Source organism: Microtus ochrogaster, chromosome 16 (genome assembly GCF_000317375.1).
Source record: "Microtus ochrogaster isolate Prairie Vole_2 chromosome 16, MicOch1.0, whole genome shotgun sequence".
Lineage (NCBI taxonomy): Eukaryota > Metazoa > Chordata > Mammalia > Rodentia > Cricetidae > Microtus > Microtus ochrogaster.
The window spans coordinates 18685176-18694738 of NC_022018.1; the positions used below are offsets into that span (position 1 = coordinate 18685176).

The 9563-nt window shown below is 39.8% G+C and overlaps 1 protein-coding gene across 2 annotated transcripts in view; it reads left to right on the forward strand.

Annotated features, from left to right (window-relative positions):
• The window catches only part of Zeb1 (zinc finger E-box binding homeobox 1), a 164104-nt gene that overhangs the window by 117060 nt on the left and 37481 nt on the right, over window positions 1–9563 (forward strand). The gene's annotated exons all lie outside the window — the stretch shown is intronic.

Sequence of the window (9563 nt, forward strand, 5' to 3'; positions counted from 1 at the left end):
GGAAGTGGAAGACTATCTGAGACGTTGTTCTAGACCCACTCTTGTGCGTGGGTTTGAGCCCCAGGTCACACTAGTGAGTGGTAACCTAAAACATCTTAAGCCATGTTTGAATTTAAAGTATAAGTATTACAAATATCCATGGTCATTAAAAATACACTTCATTCTAGTGCTTCAGAAGTCCCTCAGTAATTTAGTAAGCAGATAGGAACATGAGAAAGTAAAAGAAGCAAAAATTAACTCAGACTATCTTAATTATGAAATGCTTCACCTTGTTTAAAGAAAAAATAAGTTTAAAAAACAATGAATGATTGGTTCCAAATCCATGAGTGTGCAGATAGCCCTGGTTGATCTCAGTGGCCACAAAATGGACATAGACAGGAATGTGAGAGAGGGATCTGTGGGTAGGAGTGTCAAGAGTCGGTGTGAGACTGGTTAATACGTATTGCATATGTGTGCAGAATTGTCTAAAAGCACATTAGTAAATGAAGTATGTTAAGAAATAATATAATTTCCAAAAATTAAAAGAATTAAGTGGTAAGCACCCAAAATGAATTTAATAGCAAGTCAAGAGAGTCAAAGAGAAATAAGGTAGAGAAAATTTCACATAAAGTGAAATTCAGACAGACCTTCTCAGAAAGGCCTTCTTAGAATTGATAGACAGGAAGCAGGTGCAGGTCCAGGCAGGGAAGAGGAAGGCATGGTACCTGCTGCAGTGAACTGAGTGAGCAGAGCACTGCTCCAGGAGACACAAGCCACACAGGGACGGCGTTGAAAGCACCAAAGAAAAGTGACTTACTGCAAACAAGGGAAACTTCACGAGGCTGTAAAATTTCTAAACAGAAACCTTAAAGGTGAGAATAAAGTGGGATAATATATTCCACAGGTCCTTAAAGAGGAACACTGCAAACCAAGATGCTGTCCCCAGGAGAGCTATCCTTTAGGAACAGATAAAAAGTTTTCCCAAACACTCAGTGTAAGAAACATGGCATTCACACAGAAAAAAATCAGTAGATATATGAACAAAAAAAATCAAAATACACTAGAGATGAAAACATCCAACAACACAGACAGACAGCAGGAACAAGGAACCACCAAACAGCAAAATTGGTTAACAAAATGGCATTATCAAATACTGTTTATCATTTGAGGGGGTTGAGCTCTAATCAAAAGTTACAGGGTGACTTACTTTTGCTTTGAGGACACAGGCTTGGAAAGATAGGTGGGAAACACTCCACAAGAATGGTGAGGAGACAGAACAATGGGATGTAAGTTAAACATGTTAGCACAGTCAAAGAAGCCACCAGTTAATGTCAGAGTGCATTTACAAATATGTTAGCAGGGTCAGCAAGATGGCCCGACTATAAATTCAGTCCACCTCATAGTGAAAAAAAAAGACCAACTCTAGAAGTTGTCTTCTAATTTCCACACAAACTGTAGCAACTGTACAAGTGCACACTCAGTAAATAAAGTATTTACAAATTTTTGAAAATATACTAACATGTAGGCTAAAGGTTCTATGTATTAGTCTTTGTTTCCTGCTTGGAACCTTTAGCCTCATTGATGCATCAGTGAGCTCTACTAAACATCCCAGGACATAAACATTCTAGTCTCAGTCCTAAGTTCTTCAAAATCTGAGAAGAAAGATGATCACCCACCTCTTTCAATGGGCTGTCATATCTGGAACAAAATAAAAGAAATTACTCAGTCCAAACACAGTTACCAAAATCCCAGAGTAAGTATAAGCTATACAATATATGTGCATGAAAAACTTGAATAATATTACAAATGTTCAAAATGAGAAAATATGTGCATATCCATATGTGGAATGCCATATCAGGATAACTGTCACTGTGACAGACTTGAGAATAATCAAATATTATCTGAACAAAAAGGAAAATGTCCAATAAAGCTTAATGGCTATCATAAAAGCAACCAACCTAGGAATAGTGAGCAGTTCCTTGTCTTAAAAGAGCACATCTTTGTGACCAGAAGCAAATTAAGGATATTTATTGTCATTACTTTGTCAACATTTTGTTGAGATGTTCTCCATTATAGAAGACTAGAAAGTCAATCAGTAGAGGTAGAAATTTGAATGGGGACAGCTATCATTTATAAATGATACAGTTATACACTTAATAATGAATATAAGAGATAATTAGATATTAGAGTGAGTAATTTGCTAAGTTTTCTGAATACAGAATAATAAACTCCTGGGGATATAACTCAGTGGTAAAGGTCTTGCCAGGACTATGTGAGGCCCCAAGTTCAGTCTCCAGCACTATAAAACAAAGGAATAACCTGAATTTAAAGTAATCTTCATACATCAGTAAGAGCTGTAAAGTAAAATTAGGTGTGTATGACCACAAGAAAAGAATCTAAACTTCCAGTCGTGTGTTAGAGGACACGACCGTGAGTAAAGAACATTGTGTTCATGGAGCAGAATAGGTTGAACGTTCCTCTAGACCTTATTTCAGTTTTATTGATGTTCCAGGGGTCCTTCTAATGTGTCACCTTGCATGTGGTTGCTGTGTTCCTACATCGTCTCTGCTGTATAACAGGGTCTTATTCATCCTTTGTGTCCTGTGACTGATGATTTTGAGTAGAACTGGTTAGGTATCTTGTAGAACATCCATCAGTTTGAGTTTTTCTGATTTTTTTTCTTTTGGACAGGGGTGTGGAGTCTGTGAAATAACAAAGTAGTAAAGTATCCTTCTTTGACTTCATATCAGCTGTACACAATAGCTGCCAGGCTTCACTACAATCTTTCACCTGTTGGATGGGAACAGCCAGAGGCTAAGAAGCAGAAAGAGATTAAAGGCAATAAAGCCAGAGTGGTAATAAAATGCTGTAACATGTAAAGATGCTAGAAGCACTTTTGCAGAGGGAGGTGGGAATGTTGTGTCACCGACCTGAAGACAGGAGGAAGGCAGTAGTGTAAGTGCAGGCTGAGAGCTGTAGCTTGAGTCAGGATGATGGCTAGAGAAAAGGTGAGAAGTACAGCGTCCTGATTGTGTTCTCACAGGAAGTTTTAAAAGGTGTGATCTGGAGTAACTGATTAAAAAAAAAGTTTAAGATGATCCCATCCCCGTTATTTATTGAAATTTGAAGGAAACTGAATGATGAGATATTTATGACTCAATCTTGTTGGAATCAAAATTCCATAGTTTTATTTTTTGTGTGTGTTCATGCACGTGTGCACATGTATGTACGGGTGCCCACATAGGTGTATAATATGCATGTGGAAGAAGTGGTATCTGGGATCTTCCTTTATTTCTTTCCACCTTATCTTTTGAGCTGGTCTCCCTGAAGCTAGCGCTCGTTGGTGGGTTCGGCTGCTAGGATTCTCATGTCTCTGTCTCATGTCTCTGTCTCCTGACCCATCTGCACGCAGGTCACAGGTCTGCCACTGCGCCCAGCCTTTTCATAGGTGCTGAGGACCTGAACACAGGTCCTGTACACTCAGTGTTTACCCTCTGAACTGTCTTTCCCACCCTTGTGTTTTGGTTTTACCTGATTCGGTAATTCATTGTGTTCATTTCCCTAGTGTTTCTGGGATATTTGCTAAACAGGATCACTGGGATCACGGACAGAGCTGTGGCGGCTCTTGCTTTCTTCTACAAACTGCTTTTGTCCAGCTACTTCCTGTCAGTACTTGCCTAGGGACTGTTGTTTTGTTTAGCACTGCTGGGGCTTGGACCTGCAGTATCATGCGTGTGAGGCAAGAGTTCTGCCACTGAGCTACCATTCCAGTCCTGAAACCATATTAACATATTCACTCAACAGTTTTGTAATCCATCTGTCTCTTCAAAAATAATATAATAGAAAATCATGTTAAATGCCCAGCTACACTAGAGCTGCATGCTTTCACCCATACTGCAGTAATGCTATCAAAAATGGGTATGAGACTGGTTTATAATTATTTTTCTATTTGTTAGTAAAGTGATCTGGATGCTGATGATTAGGTTTTGGGGCGGAGGTCGTTTTTGTTTTGTTAATTTTAGTTTGGTATGTTTGTTTTTTATTTAATTGCTTATATTAGTTCTCGACTTATGCCATATAAAATTCTCTAGTTTGAAATTAAATGTTTTTATCTGAAGTTACGGCAGAAGGTCAGAAGTGGACACACAGTGGATGCATTTACCTGTCAGTTTTCACTGTTCTCAGAGATCAAAGACACCAGCGCTAAAATGACCCTGATTCTAGACTTTCTGACCAGGAACTTAAGCTAGTATGGTAAAAATGCCTTAACAACTATGAATATGTCTGGAAACCAACAATAGGACAGCAAGTGTTTTGGTGGAGACTTGTACCATAGGTTTGGGTGTCTGCGGATCCTGAGCTTGATGCTTTCTGAAAGAGATCAACTCATTCCTGCAGCTCCTAGTTGCCTCGGGATCTGAATGCAAATGTTAGTCCCTTATAGTAACCCTCTCAAACCGGCCCTCATCTCCCCTCTGTTCCTTATCCTTTCCCTCTATCCTGCCCATGTCCTACCCCTGCCTGCAGAACCACCTCTTCCTTTTCCGTCTTCTCCTCTTAAACCTGAACTCCCTAACACAGTGCATGTTAAACTACCTGCCAGTATCCACCGCTGCTTTGTGATTGGGGCTGTGAGTTACTGAGATTTGTATCTCTCCTCTGAGGCCCACACTACATACTGAAGAGAAGATGTCTAGAGTACCCTAAAACATTTTCCTTTTGAATTATAAGATCATGATCTCAGAAAAAAAAATGGGTTTTCCCTTCTTTGCTTTTCCTTTCATTTTGAGAGCTCCAGTTCTTTGTCATTTTTGTCTGACACTGTTTGAGTATTACATTTTTTAAATTACTTACTATATTCGTCTTTAATTCTGTGACATTCTACCTGACCTTTGTAATACACTTATGAAATATGATCTGTGTAAAAGCCTCCTCTGCAGTGTTTATTTTTCCTAAAACATTAATAGAGAATACAGCAAATTAAAAATACTAAGTATTCTTAGCTCATGAGTAAAATATCTAAAAACTAAAGAAAGATAATCATTTAATCCCTTATCAACTGTTTTTAAAAACTATAGAAATCTCTGCTTCTGGAAGAATGGAATAGAAATTTTTCTCTGTTTTTCCTGGTAAGTATGAGAGAGAGAGAGAAGAGAGAGAGCAGAAACTTCAAAAAGCCAAATAATGGCATATCAGTAGAGTCCCTGGATTTTCTGTTCACTTTGTCTCATAGATGAGACTGTGTGCTGGAGAAGCCTGGTCCAGAACCTCAACAGGCACACACATGACACAGTAGGTCAAACTCCCTCTAGCCAGAATTCAGGAAAGCAACAGCCTTGTGACACAGAAAACTTGTAGATAACCAAATACCATAGAGGAAACTTCAGGTTCCTCAGTTGGGAAGGCCTGTCTTCTAGTCTCACTGAAGAGAAGCGTCCCAACCCTTACCACAGTGGTGGCAGACAAGACCAAGTGGCAACAAAGCATCCCATCATCTTCCTGAGTAGGCAGAGGAACATCCTGGAGAGTCAAACCCCAAGAGCTTCACTCATGCAGGTTCTCGGTCTCTTTTGAAGTCAGGAATTAAGCCTTTCCCATCCAGGGTGATGTAGACGGAGCTCGTGAGGGAAAGACTGATGTCATCAGCTGTGCAGGAAAGAGCAGCCTCTTCCAAGAAACCATTTCTTCCCATCAGGGAGCAGATGCTGAGAGAGTATCCTGGAATGCATTTCCCTCTGCCTCTTTGCTGGTTACTTAAATAAGAGCCACTGTCTGTCTTCTTGAGTGATAACCAAAGACATCCATGTTTCCTTCTAAAACACATGTTACCTTGAATGAGTAAATTTCACTTTGAATAGAGAGAGAAGAAGACAACCAGAACTTAAGTGACACTGGTATTGGGACTTTCTGACCAGGAATGAAAGCCAGCAGATTAAAAATCAACAATTATGAACATGGCTTGGAACCAAAACCAGAAAGCCCCACCCATCCAAAGCAGGGAAAATAGAGGCACTTAATGAAGTTATAGCTGAAAATTACATTAACAACAACAACAGAAAAAATAGCAAGAGTCGGTTGCAGAAGGAAGAGGGAGTGGTAGGTCAAAGTGCAAGTGGAACAGTCTGGACAGTGGGAAGAAAGAGGGGAGCCTCCGTGTACTTTGGGGGTTGATCTCTAGGACATCAGCTCTCCAGCACAAGAGGAGAGAGAAGGCAGGGCTGGAAAAAATGTTTGGAAAAATTACTGAAATGTTCTAATATTTGATAAAAGACATAAAACTGTGCCCTGACTAGAATAAGTCTGGAGAAGCCATGACGGAAAAAATCATAGTCAAACCTTTGAACACTAAGGATAGGCAAAGTGACAGAGACAAATGCGAGAGACTGTGGTTGTGGGGAAAATCCAGTTGAGTGACAGCCACTTCGTAGAAACTTTGGAGGCCAGCCGGGTGTAGCTCACTTCTTAAATGCTGAAAGTTGTGAGCCTAGGGCTCTAGGTCCAGAGAAACTACAGACATTTCCAGATAAAGGAACCTCCCCTACATGAAACCAGAAGCTTCCTGAACAGAAGGGGATTGTGATGGCCTTTCTTGGTTGTCACCTTGACTATATCTGGAACTAACAGAAAGCAGCTGGGCACACCTAAGAGAGATCATTTAATTAAATAATTTGAACTGGGAAGACCAACTTTTAATCCACATCTTTTGAGGTGAGATCTACCTTTAATCTGGACCACACCTTCTGGTGACAGCCAATATAAAAAACATGGAAGAAGGAAACTTTTGCTCTTTGCCTGCTTGCTTTTGCTCTTAATGGCAAGTCCTTTGCTTCATTGGCATTGAATCCCACTAGTGTGAGATTCCAGCATATACTGAAGACCAACTGAGACATGTAGCCTCATGAACTGAACTACTGGATTCTTGGACTTTTTGTTAGTAGACAGCTATGGTTGGACTAGCTGAACCACAGCCTGTAAGCCACTCTACTAAATCCCCATATAAGAGCCCTGACTAGTACAGGGGTGAAAAAGATGAAGGATCTAGGAAAAGGAGAGGTGTGCGAAGGGATATGCAGTCACATCTCCTCTTCCTGCAGTTTCTTCAGTTATCTCTGAGGATTGGACAAACATAACTAAAAACATGAAATTAGCAAAGCCAGCCTAGAGATGATCAATAGTTTTTTATTTATACTATATATATGGTACCTACAAATATATATTCAACATGATCTTATGGTCAATTTAATATTCAAGTCACAGGATGTATAGAGTTGTACATTCCTCCTGCATAGCTACTATCGATCCACTGTTAGCATTCATTGCATTGTTGATAATATTCTCAAGCACTGAAAATTACTTAAAACTTCTAGAAACAAAGTTCTCCAGTTAACGCATATAATTTTCAACAGAAACTCTATTTCTAACCTATGTAAAGTGAGAATTCTAGGCTTTACCTCATTTAAAATGATGGTCTGTTAGTTTGGATATGGTTGATCTAATCACGCTGGTCCTGAATCATCAACAGAATTTGAGTCACCACAAAAGGAGCTTTCTTCACAGAGTAGTACCCACCCTGCTGGACAGAGCTAACTAGCAGCATTGTTGGTGGCAGGTTCTCTTCCTTGATCAAAGCTGCCTGCTCTGCTGTCTTTAGAGTGGGGTCTCAGGTCACCATAGCTTCAAGAGGACATGGTGTGAACACACTGTGGTGTTAGATCAGTATACTTTGCTGAGAAGGCAAAGGGGATGCTGGGTTTTCCACAGGTGTTAGAGAAAGCCAGTTGCTCAGTGAAGTTCCAATGCCGTGTTTTCTATAGTACTTGTTAATGCATGCTTAGAAAAGGGGAGATGATTAAAGAGTAGACAAAATACCTATAATTTCTCTATAAATCTAAAAGCTTTCAAATTAAAGGCCTTTAAATAACCTGATCAAAATAAATCATAAAACCTTTTATTGGGTTCTGTTTCTCTGAGAAAAGTTGAATTTTCAACTTTTTAGATAAACCTTTAATAGAACAGAAGGAAAATGTGGAAGCCTAACAACTGAGTTTATATAATCTTATACTGCTGGAGTATCACACCTGTGATTCTCAGACCTGTTGCCCTTGACACTTCATGGTTGCTTCCACATCTGGGATCAGGATCAATAGAAATCAAGCTTTTCCTACTTTCTTTGAGATTTTTTTAATAGGTCTGGTTGGATTTTTAGAAACATGTCATTTACCTAAAACATTGAAAACTGGGAAGCCTATCAAGTACCAACATCAGTTAAAATGCTGGCACATTCACTATGGAAAATCAGTGTTCACGAGCAAGTGAATCTTCCTTCCCTTTCCTCAGTATATTAGTCTTTTCATTCTTACAACAGGGCTGCATGACAGCTATTAACTCAGAAACTAAATGGAAGAACAAGAAACCAAGTCTGTGTGATCCCAAAGTAGTCTATCTTCTTTTTCTACACATTAAATGTGGCACTCATACAAAGAGCTAACAGCAGGCTGGTAGTTGGGTTATGCCGTTAGTGTCCATCCATAAAGAAATATCTTAAGAACAGTTACCATATCATATTCCACTCGTATTTTTTATGGCCTTCAACAAGAGTTTCAGATTCAGTGTCTGGAAAAACTAAAGCAGCAAAATGGAAACAAGAGCACATCTTCCCTGTGACTAGCAGAAAATAGCTGCTATCCTCATTCCTGTCCCTGCACTAATAGTATCTCGTCAGTTCTGTGTTTTCTATGCTGCCATGACAAAGTACCACACTTTGATGGTTCAAACTCTACATATTAGTTTCTTATAGCCATTGCAGTGTCCCTTCTCAGACGTTAGCAGAAGTGCCATCCTTTTGATTATGCTGGCTCTGGGCCATTTCTGGCCTCCAGAGGGTACTTACATTCCTTGGTTTATGACTCACGTCATAGTTTCTCTTCCTATTGCTGTGATAAAACACTCTAACAAAAGCAGCTTGAGAGAGAAAGGGTTTATTCTTGCTCACAGTTCAAGGTACATCCTGTCAAAGCTCAGAAATTGAGCTGACAGGACGTTGAAGCAGCTGGACACATGGTGTTCATAGTCAGGAACACAGATGGATGAACACATGCTGCTTTCAGATAGTCCAGAATCCCAGCCAGGGACTGGTACCACCCACAGTGGACAGCTCTTCCCACTTCAATTAAAGCAGTCAAAATAACTCCCCACCTCCCCCACTCCCATCCCTGGGACATACTCAGAGACTTATCTCCCAGGTCATCCTGTATTCTGTAATAGTCGCAACCCTTTTCTGAATCCTTAGAGGCAGCAGAACAAGTCAGGTACCTCTCATGTTGGACTCTCCTACTATTCCCATTTCATCTTCCACTCTTCTGCCCCCTCTTCCACTGTTAAGAACCCACAATGAGCACCCAACCTCCCACATAATCCAGGAAACTTTCCCTATCTCAAGGTCTGTGACCTTAATCACAGCTACACATCTGTTTTGCCACTTAAGTTTTTTTAAGCATATTGTACTCTTTATTTCTTTTATTATTACTATTATTATTATTATTATTGAAAAAATTTCCATCACCTCCACGCCTCCTATTTCCCTC